The sequence below is a fragment of the Stegodyphus dumicola genome, chromosome 1, assembly GCF_044657685.1.
Source record: "Stegodyphus dumicola isolate Sdum_Otavi_A_Nest chromosome 1, ASM4465768v1".
NCBI lineage: Eukaryota > Metazoa > Arthropoda > Arachnida > Araneae > Eresidae > Stegodyphus > Stegodyphus dumicola.
In genome coordinates, this window is record NC_140768.1 from 162880303 (window position 1) to 162902861 (window position 22559).

The following is a 22559-nucleotide window of genomic DNA, read 5'->3' on the forward strand; positions in this document are numbered from 1 at the left end:
AAAAATTAGAGCATAAGCGTTTTGTTCTTACTTGTAATGACGTTTTCTTAGCTCGATTATTTACGAGTTTGCTTCTCAGCTCTTGACTGTTCAGGTTGTTGATTCATTAGGTTATTTTGAAACGCAAAGCCCTTGCCGGGAAGCGTAATGGCAAACCGCACATTGAGTTGATCAATGTTAACAAATTTTGCTTACTGCGCATGCTCAATGTTGTACAGTTGGCGTGCGAAGAAATACTGGCGTGGGAAGAAAGCCTGTTTGTTATGTAGGTCTTATCCACTGTTTACAATTGCAATACTACGGAAATTTTTTTGTGCTCAATGCATTTTTTTCTGTTTCATTTCATTTTGGTTCATTTTGTTTATAAACATTTAATACCAGTTATTAACCCAAAGTAGGTTTGTTCCTAAAGGACTATTGTTTCGTTTTGCAATTTTGCGTCGAATCACTATAAATGTGCGTTTCACTTTTCAAATCGTTGCCACCAAATACTATCGCCCTGTATTATATTTGAAGAAATTAAATAATGAAGAATCTGCATAGATGTATGTATGTTTCTCGAATTATGATAAAACAACGGTACCTAGAGCCATCGAATTTTGAATGGCGTAATTCTACTGCGAATATGGGCATCTGGAAAACCCAATTTGAAATTTGGAATTTGTTTTATGATCGATTTCATATTTTGTAAAACTAATGAATTTTTGATTCAAAAATTCAAGTATTTCAAAGTGAGCAATGGCAATGTTGTACAGAAAAAAAAAAAAAAAAAAACTTTTTTATCTCCAGCGCGTGAGAGTGTGCAACGAAAATTCTAAAGATATGCTCATTTTAAAACTATTCTTCGATATTGCTCTTGAACTGAATTTTATGGTTTAAATGCGAAGAATGTGATATTTAATAAACAAAGGTAACACACAAAATGTTAGAAAAACGTCCCTTTGGAACGTAATTTAAAATCTGAAGAAATTAAATTGGATTGAGCATTTAAAATTCATTAGAAATAAAACCTCCAAAATTGCAAACAACATCCGCAAAATTGAAGGGATTAAATTGGGGATTAAGTCCATATATTCAAAAAAAAAACTCTCTTTAATACAGTTATTGAAAAAATTGTGTTTTACGGGGCAGAGATAGGGGCCCAACCTCTTACCAAAAGAAAGCAAACACAGCTGCAGGCAATACAACGCCCGTTTTTACTATGCATTACAAGGTGCTACAAAACAACTTCAAATGCAGCACTGTGTGTGTTGGCAGGAATAGCCCCCTTGCATATAACAGCTCAAATGGAACCATACCAAAGACACGATTTTAGGCTTAAAAGGAACTGTTCCATAAAAGATAGAGACTTCGAATATTCCAATTAGGAATCTCCTTGTAACCCATACAGAAGGCACCCAGCAGTAAATACAAAAGTAAAGTGTATTGCAAAAGATACACAAACTAGTGACTACTACCCATGCGCATACACAGATGGCTCAAAAATGGAAGAAGAATTCGGATGTGCATGCATTATTTATATAAATTCTCAAGTTAAAATAATACGAAAAGCTAAAATTCGAAATGAAAACAGTATTTTCCAAGCTGAGTTATCAGCAATAAAAATGGCCCTAGAATATTGTACCGAAAACGAAATCGAAAAAATTCAAATATACACAGATAGTCTATCCACGATTCTAGCTATGAAAAATACTAAACATAATTCTCTGATCATTCAAGATATCTATGATATATCCATCTCGAACCCCGATATATATCCTACTATTTCATGGGTTAAATCCCCAGTGGGTATTTCTGGAAATGAAGAAGCAGATGAAACGGCAAAATCTGCTATTACTGACACTGACTCAGAATTAAAAAAATCCCTCTTGGCCCAAATCTCAGCTAAAACACCAACTTAAATGCTTACGGGAACAAGTATGGGAAGAAGAATGGAAAAATAGCGATAAGGGAAGAAGACTCTTCCAATTCATACCTCATACGGACAGACTCAGTACGAATCATCTAATTAATTGGTTTATGACAGGACATGGCCCCTTCCCCAAGTATTTTTAGGAACGAAACATAGCTCCTTCTGAGCAATGTATATGTGGGGAAAGGGGTGACCCCAACCATTACATCTTCAAATGTCCATTAACAAAACACTATCACTTGATACTTCCTGAGACTAACATATATCAGTGCTTGCAAATAGCTTTAAAAATAAAATAACTAAGAAGAAAAATAGAACTCTCAGTTTTATTCCTCACTAGTAGAGGAGAAGAATTGTGCAATACAAGATAAGCAAAAAATAACAAACTGGAACTTTAAAAAAATTTAAATTCGAAATGACAAAACAACCTACTTGACGAAATATTGAAGGACAAAATTGACAAAAGTACAGACTAGAGTTAACATAAAGACTATAGGACGATACAACACCTCTATGCATCCAATAAAATAAATAAACAAAAGATATTCTGAAAAAAAAAATCATATACAAAATAATTTCTGCCTGACTCAGTATATACTCTCTTAGATATACAGGCAAAAAAGTGCTCTTTGTACTTATGTATATAATAATGCTATATATATGTTTCTAAATGTATTGTTATATGTATGTCATTATGTCCCAATATGTTATATATTTACCTTTATGTTATATATTTGCCTCTATGTTCTGTATTTATCATTATGTTTTATATTTACCGTTATGTATTCGAGTATGAAAGACACCATATGTCACAACTATATTGTAATCATATGAAAAAATGTAAAATATGTCAAAATTCTTTCAAAAAATTATAATGTTCAAATAAAAAGATAGTGCGGTTGGGACAATACGTACATTACCTATGGTTAAACATTGGGTGTCCGCTGCACTACAATCTGAACCTGAACCTGGGTATTAGGGGGAGAGATTTTCTAGTCGTTAAGAGTGAATGACGCTACATTTTTGAGTTCTTGAAAATGTTGTTCTGATCAGCGGAATAAATGCCTACCGGATATTACAATTTTATATCTTTCGAAAGCTCTTTAAGAGAGGATTCCAAAGATATCGCATTCGAGAGGGTACGGCCAACAACCTGAGAACTGTCATCAAAAGAAAATACAAAATTTGTAAGTCCTAAAGCAATGGAAATTTAACAATGCTACTTATAATTAACATCAAGGTATATGGTTTTGAGTTAAAGATTTAAGCAGAATTGATTTAACTTATATGACAGAATTATAGTCGATTCCTCTACAATATGATATAGAATTTGTCGCATAATTTTCAGAGGTATTCGAATTATAAGTTATATTAAAAATATTTAATATTGTAATTTCAATGTAGAATCTTCAGAATAACATTTTTTATATAGTTACATTTATTATTAATTGGGCTAATATTCCATAAGCGGGGTAAGTTGGCGCCAAACTGTTTTGGCTTTCAAAAGTTGGCGAATTTTTTAGATGGCACTAAGATGTGATTTTTAAACGTAAACAGAATAGTAACTTTTAAGTTTTGCAGTAGTGAAACGCTTTTATTTTATGTAAACAGAATAGTAAAATGAGATGATACACTCACTAAAATATTCAAGTTACTATCATCGTGGAATTATACACACTAAACAACTTTCGTTCAAAACTTTAAATATTCTACATATTTCAATTGCCACATGCAAGAAACAAAACTAAAAAGAAATTAACTAAATAAAATTAAATGAAAACATTCATAAATTATAAACTTCACGTCATCTGAAACCCAACATTCTCCCACCGGAAAACAGTTTAACCTTCTGCAGATATTTATATAAATTAGTATTAAACATGTATATATATAATATTAAACAGTAAAACGTTTAAAAACAAACACAGTATTTCAAAATTAAATTTAAAAAAATCTTCTAGCTACACTAAATTTGCACTCTTACAATTACCGAAATAAAGCTCTAGATTTGCCACAAGAAATCATACATTCAGAAACCACAACCAAACCAAAATCGCGCCAAATAAAAACTCTCGCCGAATATGGCGCTCACCCCGATTATGGAATAGTAAGCATTAATTGCTACAGTTTATAGCTTTCTTTCAAAATTAAAAGAGTACCTTATCCAAATTTTATACTACTATTCTTATAAAGTAATTATTTTATCTTTAACTTGATATGTTTTATTTGGAAATATATTATATTAGTTGAATTATAGCCAAATTTTTATATTTTCATACTTAATTTAAATTTGAAATCTATAGAAACTTCATTTTTACAAAGCTCATGCAATAACTTTAGATCGTACATATTAAAAATTATTGAAAAATAAACTAAATAAATTTTTAAAAGAAGATTCATATTTTGCGTCTGATACTACCATACTCAGAATGTGGCAATTACCATAATATCAATTTTAAGATTACGTCTCAAAATATTTACGTAAATCTACATTACAACAATGGCTTATAATTTAATAAAGATTTCAAAGACAACAATTAAAATTAAAGTCTTCAAATTTTAAAATATTAGCTAAATAGTGTTGCAACAGTACAAAAGGACATTAAATTTCTAACTCCTTTCCTTTTAGAATAATCTGAATAGAACTTTCAGCATATTATTCTGCATATAATAATGATTCCATAAAGTGGTCATAGTATCTGTATATGTTTATTAGAAACTCATTTCAGATACAGTTCTTTATTGAATACTAACTATTATTATCATAAATTAGATAATATTATCATCATATCGAATACTAAGAGGATATACTTTCCTAATAGGAATGAGACCGTGACCGAACCCTTTTTTAGTGCGATAAACAGCGCAGAACTATTATCCTCAAATTTATTCACCTATGAAGAGAATTTAAACACAATCATCAAGGAGTGCGTTTCTATTGCCAAGAAGAGGCAATCAAATAAATCAAATAGATTCCTTCTGGCAACAGGCGAAAGAGAACATTTACTTGCGGCATTGGCTGCTATCGAAACATTGACTCTCGAACATATCAGACAGTATCGACAGCAACACAAGAAGCAAAGAATAATACTCAACAAAAAAGTACAAAGGAAGTGGAGACAAATACACAGCATGCAAAACCAACAGACGTGGCACTAAATACACAGCAAACGATTACTTCAGATGTTGAAATAAATACCGCTTTAGAAGCGAAACAACAATTGGAACGTCATCTAGTTAGCCACTTGCCAAGACGTAGTTCGAGTTCCAAAGAAGCCAAGTATTATTATACAACCAAACGGTAATATTACAATTGTTTGTGAGAGGAACTTCAAGTCAAGGTTCCAAGAAAGAACGAATAGTATTGAGTCTAACAATCTCATCATTTTTCAGAAAGAAACGGCTTTATACAAACGGATGAGTATCGAAGCAAAAACAAACTTATGGGAAAACTTTTGTACAGATAACACCATTACATGTGGTTTTTACCACAAGATTGTGATGAATAAGCTGTAGAAAACTTTGCATTATTTTAAATCGGCGACTTTTCTGAGGGGGTCATGTGGCCCCTCACCCTTCCCCATACCATCTTGGGGTACTCTAAAAAACGGGGACGCCGTGCTATACCAATTAACCGCTACGGTAGAGGGGTGGTGCTCACGCCCTCCGTTACTTGTCACTTGGGTATTAGGGGACCCAATCGCCAAATCCTGGTGGTGAAGAATCATCATTCCCCACCTTTTAGTTCGGACGCCACTGTAGAGTTATTATATTTTTTCAAGCAGGAATGAGTAAAATGAGCAATGCCCTTGGACCTCTCGAATACGTGCCGTGTGTCCTACACCACGAAGGAATGCAGAAAGGACAGAGAAAATACCTGATAATGTTCATTTGATCACGACAAAGCACTCAAGGACTTAAGGGAAAAGTGCCTTCTTTTAGGACTGTCCAAGGAAAATTGACTCCTATGCACATTACACTTGGGGAAAATCACAAAATCGCCCATGCAGCCAGCTCGTTCGCCGGAATTCGAAACCTAGACCCAACTACGAATGTTCAACAACTTTACAGCTTGGGGCTGGTGGGATATCTCAGCACGTGAATGAGTTGACTAAAAGAAGTTTCTCCAAGTGTAGTACAAATACTGATGCATGTCTCGCAGTATGCTTATCAAAGGTGACCCGCAATTTGATAGTGATCGGAGATCGACCAATTGGTGATGTAGATAAAGTTTGAAAACAAAATGTAATCCAGGAATACTGGTGATCTACGGAATTAGTCAACAATGATCTCTGGCTAGTGAGTGCCAACACAGAGAATCTCTACATATAATAAAAGGAAAAGCTTTCTGTGTGTGTGTCTTTCGTTCGTACTACGCGTAAGCTAATAGACCCAGGGATACGGAATTTGGTACATAAAGGTGCATTTAGACAAGAGTCAGTGTACCTCGAAGCGATTTTTTAAAATTGGAATCAGATGTTTTTCTATTTTGTGTTTTTTGATGAAATCGATAATTCTCTCTCATTATTTCAGCAACAACGGCTATGCACTATTGTTGCTAATATATCACTCTCGCCATTGTCGTTGATATCAGCACTGTTGCCATTCAGAAAAATGAGGGCGATAATTCTGTGCAGTTTTTAAATTTAATGTTTCTCTTGGATACTGGAGGATTGCCAAGAGAAGTTGGTTAATTTATTTATAGGGATAATTAATATTTTTATGAAGGCATATTGCTTATTTCATTATAATTTTTTTATATCTAATACATTTTTACAGAAATCTGTGTTTTTTTCCGTTTTTAGTCCAAAGGTGCGATTTGCCCAGAAGGATTATTAATTTCTTTTTCGCATTTTAAGTTCATTCACTACAAGCGTTGTTTCAGTTTTCATATTATTGCCACCAAATATTATCGCCCTGTGTTATATTTAAAGAAATTAAATAAAAAATGTGTATAATTGTATGAAATGTTTCTCGCATTGTGAGAAAACAACGGTATCTAGAAGCATCGGATTTTGTATAACTTAATCCTCCACCGAATATGGGCATCTGGGAACCCTAATTTGGAATTCGTTTTATTATCTATTTCATATTTCGCAACACATAACGAATTTTTCTTTCAAGGATTTCAAAGCAAAAAATGGCAGCACAATTCGGAAAAAAAAAATACTATTTTGCGATATTGCTCTTGAACTGAATTTTATTGCTTAAGTACGAAGAACATGATATTTAATAAATAAAGGTAACACACTATGAGGTAATTCTCCCGCCTTCTTAGCGTGCCTTCGTGGTGTAGTGGTTCTGCACGCTGGGCCGGTATTCCAGAGGTCCGTGGTTCGATTCCCAGCGGAGGTGTTGCTAATTTTTTATCTCTCCTGCTTCCAGAAAATCCCAATGTCTCTACAACACAAAACGTTAAAAAAATGCCCCTTTGGGAGTAAAAGTAAAATATGAAAGCTTTCAGATCTTTTTCTTTTTATTATTATTTTGAATATATATTTCATTATTATTTATTAATTTTTTTCAAATTAAACAAATCACTCTTAAAACCGATCCTCAAATATATAGCTTATTTAGGAATTTCAAAGAATTTTATACTAAATAACCTCCATTTACGCTAAACGGAGGAAAATTTTGTTACAGTTAAAGCTAAGCATTTAACAAAGGAAAATTCTAACTAGAAAATTTGCAACAATTTCTGGGTATAGGTGCCATTATCTATTCCCAAGAAACAGATATCATACTCCGGACGCGACAAATTAAGTGTCGAGCGAAGAGGCTGTCTTAGGACGCCTTTGGCAATAAGTCACCGAATTATCATTACCGTAACTCGATGCCGCGCTAATTAGACACGCGAGACAATTTTAAATTATGCTCGACTTGGAAGGGGGGGGACGCGTTTCGATTGGTGGTACTGTTGTTTAGAATGAATATTTGCTGTACCTCTGTTGCATCTTAAACATAGTAGTCAAAGAGATTACACCTTCTACGAGAAAAAACCGCCCAACTATGTTTGTAAATGCAATAGTGTCCGTGCGGCATAGGGGTACTATAAATATACGGCGAGCCGAATGTCCTGTCGGGAGGTTTGTGGTAGGGAAAGAGGGGTTGGACACCCTGGGACTCGTCCCTCTCGTGGTGCTCTCCATCAAAATTGGGGGCGGATCTGAGCTAAATCGCAGTGTTACCTGTAAAGTGCTCGAGGCTGTTGTTAACGACAGGTGTATCTTGCGCTCCTCGCCACGAGGAATTTCGTGGCCTTGGGCTGACTACGTCAGACAAGTGAGCATAAGCAAGTAACAAAAAGAGAACGAAGAATTAGAGAAAGTTCAACTCCGGAGACAGATGTTTGATGCAACAGTTATCTATAATAAGAAACTGCTCATCGGTTTGATTTGGTTTATGTGATTGTGGCAAAGCCTCGAAGACTATCTGCCTAAGGGGTTAATGGCTTCGTGGAGATCTTTCTAAGGGAAACTCTCTTGTATCCAAGTTACACATGTGGCCTCGTGTACACACTGAACTAATCCGCGTTATACATTTCTAAGGGAAATCGGCTGGCTGCTTGGACCACGAAAACGCCTATGCAACCAGTCCGTTCGCGGGCCTCCAACCTCGGAGCGAACTACCAGTGTCCAGCGACTTTACCGTTCAACCACTGGTGGACCAAAACTAAAAATTGCTCAATGAAATATTTCGAAATGAAACCAAGCGAAGCTCGTAGATTCAGGGTCAAAAACAGTTTGAAGAAGTAATATCGTTATGAATTTTGTACTTAGTTAAGTATTTTTAGTACAAATGTAGCTATAAGTGTTCTATTTCCCCGTGAGATGCAGCACGAGACAAATATTAAGAGAAAGCTATGCCGCAAAAGTAAAAATACAGGAGCACGCGCATTTAACATTTAATAAAAGGATATCTCTTTAATTTGTATTCAAAGTAAATAAATGTAATTGACTGCTGTGTTAGCTCTAACCGTAATTCTATTCTTTTACATTCCAGAAATCTCTAGAAGCGGAAATTACCAGAAATTTCTCGTTACCGATTAAAAGATATAAAAAGCTAGAGAGAGTGTAGAGATAACAGGATTATTTTCGAAGCAGGGGAAGTGAAAAGTAAGCAACGCCTTCGCCGGGAATCGAACCGCGGATCTCTGGAATACACGACCAGCGTGCAGAACACTACACTACGAAGGCATGTTAAGAACGCGGAAGAAATACCTTATAGACGACCCCTTTCAAAGGGTGGCTGGTGTTTTTAGGGGACTCAATCGTCAAATTCTGGGTGTGAAGAATCTTTCTTTCTTTCCACCGACAGCGAGGTAGCCAGTCCACTGGGTAGTTAGCATATCGGCCAGGTAGCCCCGCTGACGGAAATAACTTGATGAACATAACACACTTATATATACGTATTGTGCTCAAGACGAGTGCTGGGGGCAGTGCAAACAAATGCTGGACGAGACGATAGTGCAGTGATGGAAGAAGGGTGCATTGCAGGTGAAAAGAACAATTTCAGTTACATATTTACAGAGTTATGGATAATTGGTTACAAAAGACATCCATAGCGTGAACAATAAATGAGTACTGTGCAATATATGAGCAATTAACAAAGTGACTGATAAACAGTAAAAGTAATATCTAAAATAGGGCTAAATACTAAATAGCAATACTAAAAATAATAAGAAGTAAAATACTAAAAGCGAACATCATATACCACCCCTTTTAGGTTCGGGTGGCACTGTAGAAACATCAGGTTATTTCTAAGCAGGAGTCGTGAAAAATGAGCAACGCCGTCGCCGGGACTTGAAACACGGACCTCTGGAATACGCGCCTAGTGTGCAGTTCACTACACTACGAAGGCATGCTAAGAAGGCGGGTGAAATTATAACATTTTATCGGACTTTTGCATTCAGTCTAACCCGTTAAACACGCAACAATATATTACATATATGCGCATTACCATATCAGAAGAATAATATTGGGCTGTTTGGAAAGTAATTTCGTTTTTTCCCAATAGACGGATTAATTGTATTTTTACACAGCCAACTTCACAGTTAAGCCGCATAATCATTATATGTTTCGACAGTTGATATATCAGGGCTTGTTTGTGAAAAGGTTAGCTTGATTCTACACAGTAGTTTTGGGTTGGTGCCCTTTCAAATATGGAAAGTGAAAAGCGGCATTTTACTTTTTTACTATCGAAAAGGTAAAAATGCTGTTCAAGCTAGAAAAAAATTATCCGATGTATACGGAGAAGATGTATCGACAGAATTCTAGTGCCCAAACTGGTTTAAAAATTTCGATCCGGCAATTTTGATATTGAAGATGCAACACCTTCTGGAAGGTCTGTTGAAGTTGATGGAAGTACAATAAAGGCATTTATTGATCCAAACTGGCGAATAACAACTCGTGAGATTGCTGACAGATGAAATTTACACAATTCGATCGTTCATGGTCATTTGAAACGCCTCGGTTTAATCTCAAAGATCGACATATGGGTTCCTTGTCTTCTTAAACTCTTCATCAGCTTCAAGATTGTTATATAGCTTTAATGTTATGAAGCTTACTTCACGGCACCATTGTTAAATAAGAAACTACTTGCCGTGAGAGGTTTCAACTTCCTCTTAGGGAGGAAACTAAACTCTTAAGAATTTGCTAATTACCAAACTTTTTAGTGATCGTATAGTTAAAACGGTAAAGCATTTGCGTTGTGAAAAATGCATCCCGGGACCGCGCCGTGAGAGGATCGTAACATAAGAAAACATATACAAGATATATAGGAAAAACTTATGAAATATATAAAGAAAACATACTGTAATAGGTTTCCAGATTAAATATCAGTTTATTCAATTTCATCACAAAAAAATAAAATCTTATCCTCATCAGAGAGTCTAAGGGGAATTCTTCAATTTGTCATTTACCCTTTTTTTTTCATTTAAATTCATATAAAAAACCTTACGGTTTGTCTTGGTAATTTAAAAGGGGAAAGGGAAACAATTGAAGGCCTGAAAATTAATTTAAGATTCGACGTTGTTTTTAACTTACTTAAAGTTCAAACACACACACAAAAAAAATAAAACTTATCTTGGGTGGACATCTTGAAGTGGAGGACTCGTATCCTAATAAGCGTTGACGTCGGCGGGGCTCATCTTTACGGTTACAAAATGGAAGTTTCAGAAGACATCGTCCTGTCCGGGCACTATTTGCGAAAACACACACGCAGGTAACTGATTTTCATAATGATGAAGCTATTTTTAAGTCTGGAAAACAGAAACAGGAACACTACTGCCCAGCACGGCTATCCGCTTGGTCTTGAAAGTCTTAAGTCAACACGCAGGTAACTGGTTTTCATAATGACGAAATTACTTTTCCTCTGTAAAACAGAAGCAGGAGCACTGCTGCCCAGCACGGCTATCCGCCTGGTCTTGAAAGTCTTAAGTCAGCACGCCCGGTTCAATTTCGCCTTTTTACCAGAACGCGTCAAGGGAGCATGTTTGCAGCTCCCGGCCAGAAACGTTGTTCTAGGCAATTACGGCTCGCCTGTTCTTGCTCATCCCAAGAGAAAGCTTCACGAGTAACGTCCAAAGCAAGTTCCACAAGCCAGTCAGTAAGTCTCTCTAATTCTCGCACGAAAAAGGTGTCACACCAAAAAGTCTTTCCAAGAGTAAGTGAGTAAGGTCCTTAAGTCTTTCAGCAAATATTCAAACCTCTTCAATCTCGCCTCTTAACCGAAAACGCGGCCGGGGAGCATATTTGCCGCTCCCCGCCGGGAAACGTCTCTCGTCGTGATTACATCTTGTCTCTCGCTTTCCAGCAAGTTTCAAGAGTAACGTCCACCAGTCCAGCAAGCCCGTAAGTCCCTAACTCAAATTTCCTTCGTCTCCTTCACAAACGCGGGCTCCCACTATGGCTTCAATTATCGCCCCCTTTATTATGGCAAAATTTGCGTTTTCAACTCCTGAATGCGGAAATAAGGGTGATCGCGCATGCGCGCCCTTCTTCACTTAGCCAACAACCGGACCCTCAATCGCAAAAACCTGAATGACTTACATTCAAAGACAAGTAGCAACCTTTGACCTTTTTGTCACGTACTTCCTCTCTTAAGGTCAACTACACAATGAAAATCCTTCTAGAACATTCCAAAGGACAAAGCGCGCGAAATCATGACTTGGCAAAAAATTGCTTCCCTTTCCCTGCTTCTTTCACAATGAATCAAAGCTTGTACAAAATTTGCAAATAAAAGAAAATAAATAATATTCTTTTAAACTAAATAATATTCCCAGAAGCATCTGTTTTTCCCCAAAATTAAAGCCTTAAAATAACCCTCAATCGCCAAAAACCTGAATGACTTACATTGAAAGACAAGTAGCAACCTTTGACCTTTTTATCACGTACTTCCTCTCTTAAGGTCAACTACACAATGAAAATCCTTCTAGAACATTCTAAAGGACAAAGCGCGCGAAATCATGACTTGGCAAAAAATTGCTTCCCTTTCCCTGCTTCTTTCACAATGAATCAAAGCTTGTACAAAATTTGCAAATAAAAGAAAATAAATAATATTCTTTTAAACTAAATAATATTCCCAGAAGCATCTGTTTTTCCTCAAAATTAAAGCCTTAAAATAAATAATTCAGAATCAAATAAAATTAAAATTTCCATAAATCAGAAAAATCATTCACCTAGTTTTTATACCGTTATCAGACAAATTCTCTACACAACATTTCCTTTCCCCTAAGGAATTAAATTTTGGTTTACCAAAATTTAGAAGACAGACACTTCTTGAAATATCATGACTCATACCGTGCAATAAGGCTAAAGGATAACATAATGTAACAATATTTCACACGACTCCTTGGTAACAGTGACGTTACTGACACATTAAATTTCAAGTCCAAAATGTGCAAGTAAAACAACAAGATTAATCAAAGCAATTACTAATTAAAATACTCAAGGAAGATCATAAAAAACAATTAATCAAAAACATCAATTAAATCACTTAATTAATTAAACCTAGAAATACTCAGAACACATACAAAAATAAAAATAAAAAATAAGGCGTTAATCACAAACGAAGTATGTCTAAGATCAATCAATAATTTTATGACAAAAAGAATTTCTCCTTTTTTTTTTTTTTTTTTTTTGTTTCAGTTCATTACATCACACTAGTGTTTCAGTCTCTGTGTGGCCACATTTCTGAACGTTTATTTATCTATTCATTCTTTTTCAGTCCATTAATGTAAACAATTTCACCTGAGGTCGAGCACATTCTACTATTGTGACAATTTCTGCTGAGCACAATCATGGGGTACAATAAATGAGTACGGAGTTGTCAATGCAAGCGAGGAAAAACCCTGTAGTTAGAAATCATTGTTAGCAACTCCCCCCTGCAGCCTTCAACGCGAGAAAGTGAAAGCAACAACCCCGTAATGTAAGAACTCAGCACCAGAATAGCTTTAGTAGAGGATCACAATGCTCGAAAAACACAAACAGCTGACTGACCGTTTAGTAGAATACAAGCCAAGAAACTTGACCTAAAAAGAAACCAGAATTCACCCCCTACGTCTCACCTTCGACCAAGGAAGAACAATCACTCTTTCAAAGTTGAAGAAGACTTTATCTGTCAATTTTTCCCTTACGATAGATAAGCCACTGAATGTGTTCGGATACCCGAAGAAATCCCGAAGAAAGAAATAATCTAATCCAATTGTTCACACCAAAAAAAAAAAAATAATAATAAAATAAATAAAAATAAGATAATTAACGCGCCGCCGATACATAAAATACATTCCTGAGAAAATAAACACACTAATAATTCAAACAATTCCAAATAAAATATGTCACATGAACGTATTCAAACAAAGACTAAGGACCCCCCTAAGTACTACGAAATTGAATAACTTCCAGGAATGAATCCCAAACAATCACGTCTAAGAACAGAAGCGGCCTGATCAGGGCCAAGCATTAGAAAAGAAAAGAACGTTACAACACAAGGAACCTCGGAACCAGCCGAAAATACCCCACACAAAAGAATCAGAAAGAAAGAAAACGTGATTGTCCAAAAATTCAATCCAACCAAAATCAATTCCGAGAATTAACATAACGAATACGCTGTGCAAATACCAATTAGAATTTTATCCAAGACACACAAAAATAATACTAATACAACCTAATGCATATACAAAATTACGTTTGGCCAAACTGAAAAAAATCAAACTATATACAAAATATATATATATATATATATATATATATATATATATATCGCTAAATTCTGATTTACTGAGCCCAAAAAAAATGTTTGCAAAGCCCTACATTAGTAAGCAACAAAACCCTGCGAATCCCTACGTCTCAGGTTATAAGGAATATCAGCACATTGATTATGAATTCTCTCTGGAGCATCAGAGTTGCACGCCTGCAATGAAGGAAAGTTTATACGTTCAGGTACCTTTGTCAATCTATCCACATGTACTACCTGCGACTGCTGTGGGCTCGTAACTGACTCAATTTTAAAATTCACTTTGGTGACCTGTTCGACCACTCTAAATGGACCCTTATTAAACTTTGCAAATTTCTTAGTCAATCCAGGCCGCAACACAGGAGTATAAAGATACACCATATCCCCTATTTTAATATTTTTTGAAAAAAACAACCTTGTCTCTAATCTTTTCCTGTCTTTCAGCCGCCTCCGTTAAGTTTTTATTTACTAAAGAGAAAACCCTCCGGAGTCTTAAAATTAAATCCCTTGAATAAGTGTCTGTGTCACGATAAGTCTTAAAGTCTGTTTGTGTCAACAAATCAATAGGTAAATTTAAATCTCTTCCATAAAGAAAAAATGCTGGGCAGTCCAGTAATGCGCTATGCCGTCCAGTTCTGTGCGCTAAAAGTGCGAAAGGCAAATGTCTGTCCCAATCTTCCTGCGTCTCACTCACAAGGTGGCTGAGAGAATTTATTAGAGTAGCATTTAAGCGTTCAACGACTCCGTCGGACTGCGGGTGGTAACTGGTGGTGGTGTGCTTAGTGATGCCTAATTTCTGATATACTTCTTTTATTGCATGTGAAATAAAATTCGAGCCCCTGTCAGTAACTACGTGTAAAGGCACACCGTGAGCCGAAATAAAAAGTTCCAATTTTTCTATGATAGATTCAGAAGTAAAGTCTTTCAAAGGATAAGCCTCGGGCCACCTCGTAAAATAATCAGTGATAACTAAGATGTATTTATTTCCCTGTAAAGTAATGGGTAAGGGACCAACAATGTCCATGGCTGTTCTTTCTATCGGACGAGAAGCCACAGGCATTCTCAGAAGAGGATCCTTGTGAGAAGGCCGGTGACCCCTCCTTCCGATGCAGGAATGACAAGATTTTACATAATTATGAATGTCCCTATACATGCCTTTCCAATAAAAGGATTTTTGAATACGTTGCAGTGTGCGATGGAACCCGGAGTGCGCCGCCACCGGCGAATCGTGGTGCTCTTGCAGAATACGTGAAACTAAAGATCGTGGAACAACCAACCTGTGCAGTTTTTGCCAACGGGTACGTTGCTTAGCATATTCACAATATAAAATGCCATTACGCATAAAAAATTTCAAAAAACGAGGACTAGGAGTCAATTTTTTTTTATATCTGAAACAATCTGCTTACAATGCATATCTGAACCCTGCTCTTCTTTGAACGTCTGTAATAAGTCTGGACTGACAGAATTTTGAACAAGATGCGTTACATTTACCGCTCTAGACAAGAAATCAGCTGTTACGTTCAATTTCCCTGGTTTATGTATTATTGTATAGTCAAATTGGGACAAGTCCATAATCCACCTAGCTATCCGGGAAGTGGGATCCTTCAATTTTAGTACGTGGGACAGCGACGCTTGATCTGAATAAATTGTGAACCTTCTCCCTAAAAGGTACTGGCGAAAAAATGCAGCTGCCCAAACTACTGCTAAAACTTCCCTTTCAACTGTACTGTATCTGGTCTCCGGATCTTTTAACTTCCGGCTTGCGTAACAAATTTGATGCAAGAACCCAGTATCATCCTCCTGACAAAGAACAGCTCCTAAGGCTAAATTGGAAGCGTCCGTACAAAGCGAAAACAGTTTGGAAAAATTGGGTAGAGTTAAAATAGGTTCCTTTAAAAGTTCATTTTTAAGAGTGTCAAGGGAATTTTGAGCTTCATTGGTCCATTTAAATACAACTTTTTCTTTTGTTAGCTGTGTAAGAGGAAGAGCCTTCTGTGCGAAATTAGGTATAAATCTTCTATGAAAACCTACAAGCCCGAGAAACCTTCTAACTTCTTTTCTATTCCGAGGAGGAACAAATGCTCGTACAACCTTTACATTTCTGTCATCTGGTTGTAACATACCTTTTGATACCTTAAATCCTAGATAAGTTATTTGGCTTTTGAGAAAATGACACTTGGACGGTTTCAACTTAAGATTATGATTTCTGAGTCTGTCAAAAACTATTTTAAGCTTTTCAAGGTGTTCGTCAAAAGTACTCGAAGCTATCACAATGTCATCTATGTATATGCCTATTTTTAACGGGGACAGATTGGCTAAGACAACAGACATGAGCCTTTGGAAGGAACTGGGTGCATTGCGCATATCGAAAGGTGTCCGAAGCCATTCGTAATGCCCGGAAGGGGTCGAAAAACCACTTTTAAATGTGTCATCCGGGTGGATCTTCATTTGAAAAAATCCCGAAGTTAAGTCCAACGTAGAAAACAAATTCGCATAACCCAATTGTTCCACAAGCTCGAGCATATTAGGAAGAGGAAATGAATCTTCAACAGTTTTTTCAATAAGTTTTCGAAAATCCGTCAGTAATCTATAAGTATTATCAGCTTTCTTTACAAAAAGAACCGGCGCACTATATGGACTATCGCTTTCTTGAATAATATTGGAATCCAATAATTCTGTTATTTGCCTATCTAATTCCTCGCGAAGATGAAATGTCACTTTGTATGGCTTTTGTCGAACCGGAATACTATCCTTAAGGTTAATATTGTGTAGAATTGTATCGCACCCCGTTAGCTGAGTTACAGAAGAAGCGAATTTGTAATGGCTTAAAAGCTTAGTCAGGTGCTGCTGCTGATCCGGTGACAAGTGAGAAAGGTCAAATTCCCCCCCCCCCCACGACTCAAAATCCTCTCCTCTCTCCATGGTCGTCGTGTTATTCACGCAAGCAGTTTCTATTGAAGACACAGTAACAGGAAGAATAGATGCTAACTTAGTTCTTTTGTTAATATGAATACTCTGTGGAGTAAAATTTGCTATCTTAACGTTAAAAGTCTTAGAATCATTATTTAAATTAACTGATCTTGCCACAGAGAATTTACTATGAGAGTTTTTATCAATCGGCTCTAATAGGACTGTGTCATGCGAATCATTAAACGTAGGAGCAATTAATTACCTTTACTATATTCTCAGAAAACGGCAAAAGTTTATGTTTACGAACTGCATAGCAATAATCCAAGGAATCTATCGGTCTCGGAAAGAGACAATTTGAACTGTCACACCAACGTAAAGCAAAATTTTGCCCAAGTAATTGTTTAGTGCTAAAATCCAGAATGAGTGCATTATCAAGTAAAAACTGTGTTCCTAAAATGGCACCATAGTGCAAAGAAAAATCCTTGTCCTTAATGAGAAATTCAACAGGAAAAATCCTGCCTTGCAATACTACGGGAAGTGAAACTTTTCGTGTGATTAGAACATTCTGATTAGAAATTTCTTTTAAATAAAGTTTACAAGGAGAAAATGAAACATTATCCCCTAACCCTGCAATAATTTTTTCCTCTATAATATTAACCGTTGCCCCCGAATCTATCAAAAATTTAATTTCTGTCTGTAATTTAGAACCCTCTACTATTGGTAATGAAGATTCTCCTGTAGTGACTACAAAGACGGATGGCACCTCCAAAAGGGCATTCGAGGAAGAAATGGAAGTGTGTTTCCCCCCACCCTTTTCTAGTTTAAATTAAATGTCTGAGCTTGGTGATTCAATTTGCTACCAGTTGCACCTCGACCCTGAGATGCTACCGCCAAACGTTCGGGTGCCATGTGAGAATTAAGTGTATTCGCCGTTCCTGCCTCTCTTTGTCGAAATCTGTGATCTGATCTGCCCTGCTCGTTATTAGACCTGCCATTTACATAACAATTTCTGCTTATGTGTCCTACCCGGTTACAACGGAAACATCTAGGCTGTAAGGATCTCGACCGAGGATTATGAAGCATCAAAGATTGCATTTGGATCTGCAAAGTATTCATCATCTGTGTCAACTGGGTTAAGTTCTGTTGTTCCAATCTAATAGCCTCTACAAGCTCTACATTTTCACCCGAAACGCAAAGAGTGTCCTTGGAATTTACCGTACCCGTAGTATGGACCGCCTTAACTTCAGCTGACTGAAAATCTGCCTCAGCATGGTTTTTTATCCACATCTCTTCCTCCCAAACTGCGTGGTTTTTCGCTGCTACAAATGATTTATGATTATGGGGCAAAAGCAGACGTCTAAGGTGCAAATGTAATCCTTCTAGAAAACCAGATAATAGCAATTCCTGTATCTGTGTCTCTGCTGCCGGATCGCCCATCCTTTCTACTGGCACTGTTTTATAAGATAAAGCCTCGATACGCGCAGCGAATTGTCTGACTGACTCCCGCGGCTTTTGAAATGCCTGTATAAGGGAGCGAATATGGGAATGTAGACTTTTAACTGTTGTAAACCTGTCCTTCAAGGCACCTACCAGGTAGGAAAAACCAGCTTCGCTCCTCAAACGCGGATTATTCCTAACAAATTCCGCGGCTTCCCCCCCCCAAGTTTAACCCGAATTACCGTAACTTTATCTGACTCCGTCCATCCTACATATGATGTTATCAGTTCTAGTCTATCTAAAAAATCAGCTAGGCTAATGCTATTTTCTCCTCCCGTAAAAATAGGAACTGACTCCAGTGGGTCCAAGCCAAAAACTGAAGTACCCTTTACGCCCGGGGCTGTCTCTTCCAACATCTCTACTAATGGGTCAGGCTGTCTAGCAGAACGGCGCGTTTTCTTCGACATAACGCCCTCTAATAGTTTTGAATCATTCAAAAAGTTTCCAAATTGTCAAGCTAATTTAATCAGCTGCCAGTTACGCGCAAAACTTAAAAAAAACCTCCACTCATTGAAAACTCCGGTACTTTTACAGAAAACATAAGTATCGATCATTACATCTAAAACATACTGAGTATTTCGAAAGCCTCAAAATTTGAAATTCACAAACCTTCTTAAAACCTAATACTTTTGTACTAGTAAACAACCTAACATGCACAGTATGAAATCATTGAATCACACGTACTAAAACACTATCTTTTTGGTTAATATTATACCAAAACAGTTTACCTAACCTTAAATTTAATTCTTAAATTAATTTAGAGAATTAATATCCTGCAGTAACCAGTAAGCAAACATAATTCAAATCAAAACCTTAATTAGTCCTCACACATAAAATTTAACACTTTCTGAAAACAGTAGTTATACAAAATAAATAAATTCAAAAAAAATAAGTTACTGATTCGATCCTTCACTAAGCAGAGGTCACGGCACCAATGTTATATCGCTTTAATGTTATGAACTTACTTCACGGCACCATTGTTAACCCATTAACTGCCAAATTTTTATTTCATCAACTTTTATTTTATTTCTGTTAGTTTACATTTAAATAATAAGAAAAACATGTTTTCTCATAAATGCGTCAATTTGTTTTCAGAAATTTTAAATTTAAGTCCAATCCTCAAATGGGGATCATGGCTGATACTATCTACTTTTAATGACAGCGTTCAAAACAGTCTACGTGTAATCCAACATTACATTTTCCACATTGTTTTCTTGCATTTGTTTTGCACACTGCACATTTTCTTTGTTTACCATTTTTGGTCCGTTCAATGTAATGATTACCAGATGTTCTGATAACAGTAGGAACACGATTAATTGGTGCTTTAGTGAAAGAAGTCCTTCCACCCTTTTTCGCATCTGAGAGTTCTGAAGATAAAGCAAGATATCCTCTAGCAACCATCCTCCTAAAATCTAGCAATGGAATTTTATCATTTGAAATGCAATACAGTGCGTGGTGGTTAACCAGTGTTACGTCGATAGCATTACTAAGCAAAGGAGAATACCATTTTCCCCCCTTATTCTTATTCTGTATTTTTCAAAATTCCAATCCAACTTGTCTACTCCACCCATGTATTTGTTATATTCTGATATCAGTTTGAGTTGTGGTACTTGAATATCTTCTCTGCTCTACTCCATCGCTTCACCTCTGATATCGGTTCGATAGTTTCATGATTAGACAGAAGCCTTACAAAACTGTTGTCATTCCACGTGACAGCTAAAATTTCATTACGGGAATCAAATCTGTAGTCATATGCCCCGCGTTTTTTTCCCCTCATCTTTGTCGGTTGCAATAGGGCATTTGTTCATTCTGTTGAATCGAACAGTTCTTAATGCTCTAACGTCAATGTCCTACAAATGTTTCATCAGAGAAAATCCTGTGAAAAATTTGTCAAAGTAAACTTTATGAGCATTTGGTGTCTGAAGAATAGATACCATCTGAAGGACAACAGATGTCCCAAGCCAACTGATGCTTTCATAATCTCCTAATTTCTCTGATTTGCCTTCATACACTTGAGTCTGATAACAATATCCAGTCTGTGAACAACAGATAGCCCATTGTTTGAACGCAAACCGCACCGGCTTACCACGTATAAATTGTTTGAAGTAGTGATGTCCATAGTAACGAACCATTTGTTAGTCAATGCTCAAACTTTCAGAAAACACCCCAAATTGTTAAAATTTGTCATTCAGCTTGTCAATCAATGGGCGAATCTTGAAGAGGTTATCACGTTCACCTAGTGGAATCCTTTCTAAATCGGAGTTGTCACTGATATGTAGGTACCGTTTAATTTCCAGATACCTATTCCGACTCATGCATGCTCTAACACAAGGAATGTTCATGTCTTCATCTTCACGCCAATATGATTGTTCTTGCGGAAGTGAATGATAGCCAGTGAAAAGATGTAATCTAATAAATGTTTTAGGCAGTTATTAGAAAGCTGAAATTGATGACTGTTTTTCTGTCTGACGTATATTACAGACTGCTGCACAATATAGGTGACAGTTTCATTATCAAAATGTATTTCAAAACACTCTACCAGGGTTTTTTTCCCGAGTTTTCTAATGATATCATTTCGCCTTGTCTCTATAACGTCAGAATTTTCATATAGTTTTGAGTAAATAGGTTGATTCTTTTTCCAATTGGAAGTCAATACTTCTTTTCTCTTTTTAGCAGGTGGTAAGCCGGTACCTTTTGTTACTTCATTTGCTGAAGATTCAGTTGCATTCACTAAAACATTTTCCTCAAATCCTGCCACACGGTGAATTTCAACACACCCGGGAACATCAAGTGGTTCTTCATCACCAATTACGTTGTTATCCATGTCTTCATTATCTGAAATCTCACCAACCCGCTCTAGTGGGATTTCAACAATATCTATGGGGCTATTATCGTCGTCATCGTCAGATGAAAAAAAAAAAAAAAAAATCATCAGAATTTACAATTTCTTCCATTTCTTTTAAAAAAGATATCTTTTACGCGACATTTCTTGGAAAAAAAGAAAAAAGTTTTTTTACAACTTTAGTCAGTATCAGCCATGATCCCCAAATGGGGATCGATATATCTAGGTTCATTATACCCACCCAAATTGCAGTACAAGGATAAATAATATATAAATACATTAATTACTTACCAATGATCAAGGGAAATTCAGTACAACAAAAATAATTGTTCCTAAGTAACTTTTTTGTGTTTTGAAAATAACCTTATTATTTTTTTCGTGAAAAGTAATCAGAGGGCAAAAAAAATAAACTCGCAGCTCAACTGAGTCCACATGTTTGTTTAAGATTTCTACCCTTAGTTGCAATCTTCAGGAAAGCATGACCACCCATAAGGGACCACCCAGGTGCAGCATGACGTCACAATGTATACAAATGTAAGCGATCCCCATATGGAGATCATGGTATGGAATGGGTTAAATAAGAAACTACTTGCCGTGAGAGGTTTCTACTTCCTGTTAGGGAGGAAACTAAACTCTTAAGAATTTGCTAATTACCAAACTTTTTAGTGATCGTATAGTTAAAACGGTAAAGCATTTGCGTTGTGAAAAATGCATCCCGGGACCGCGCCGTGAGAGGATCGTAACATAAGAAAACATATACAAGATATATAGGAAAAACTTATGAAATATATAAAGAAAACATACTGTAATAGGTTTCCAGATTAAATATCAGTTTATTCAATTTCATCACAAAAAAATAAAATCTTATCCTCATCAGAGAGTCTAAGGGGAATTCTTCAATTTGTCATTTACCCTTTTTTTTTCATTTAAATTCATATAAAAAACCTTACGGTTTGTCTTGGTAATTTAAAAGGGGAAAGGGAAACAATTGAAGGCCTGAAAATTAATTTAAGATTCGACGTTGTTTTTAACTTACTTAAAGTTCAAACACACACACAAAAAAAATAAAACTTATCTTGGGTGGACATCTTGAAGTGGAGGACTCGTATCCTAATAAGCGTTGACGTCGGCGGGGCTCATCTTTACGGTTACAAAATGGAAGTT

At 36.3% G+C, this 22559-nt stretch overlaps 1 protein-coding gene across 1 annotated transcript in view; it reads right to left on the reverse strand.

Moving 5' to 3' along the window:
* LOC118185821 (uncharacterized) overlaps positions 1-22559 on the reverse strand; it is a 781755-nt gene that overhangs the window by 345218 nt on the left and 413978 nt on the right. The gene's annotated exons all lie outside the window — the stretch shown is intronic.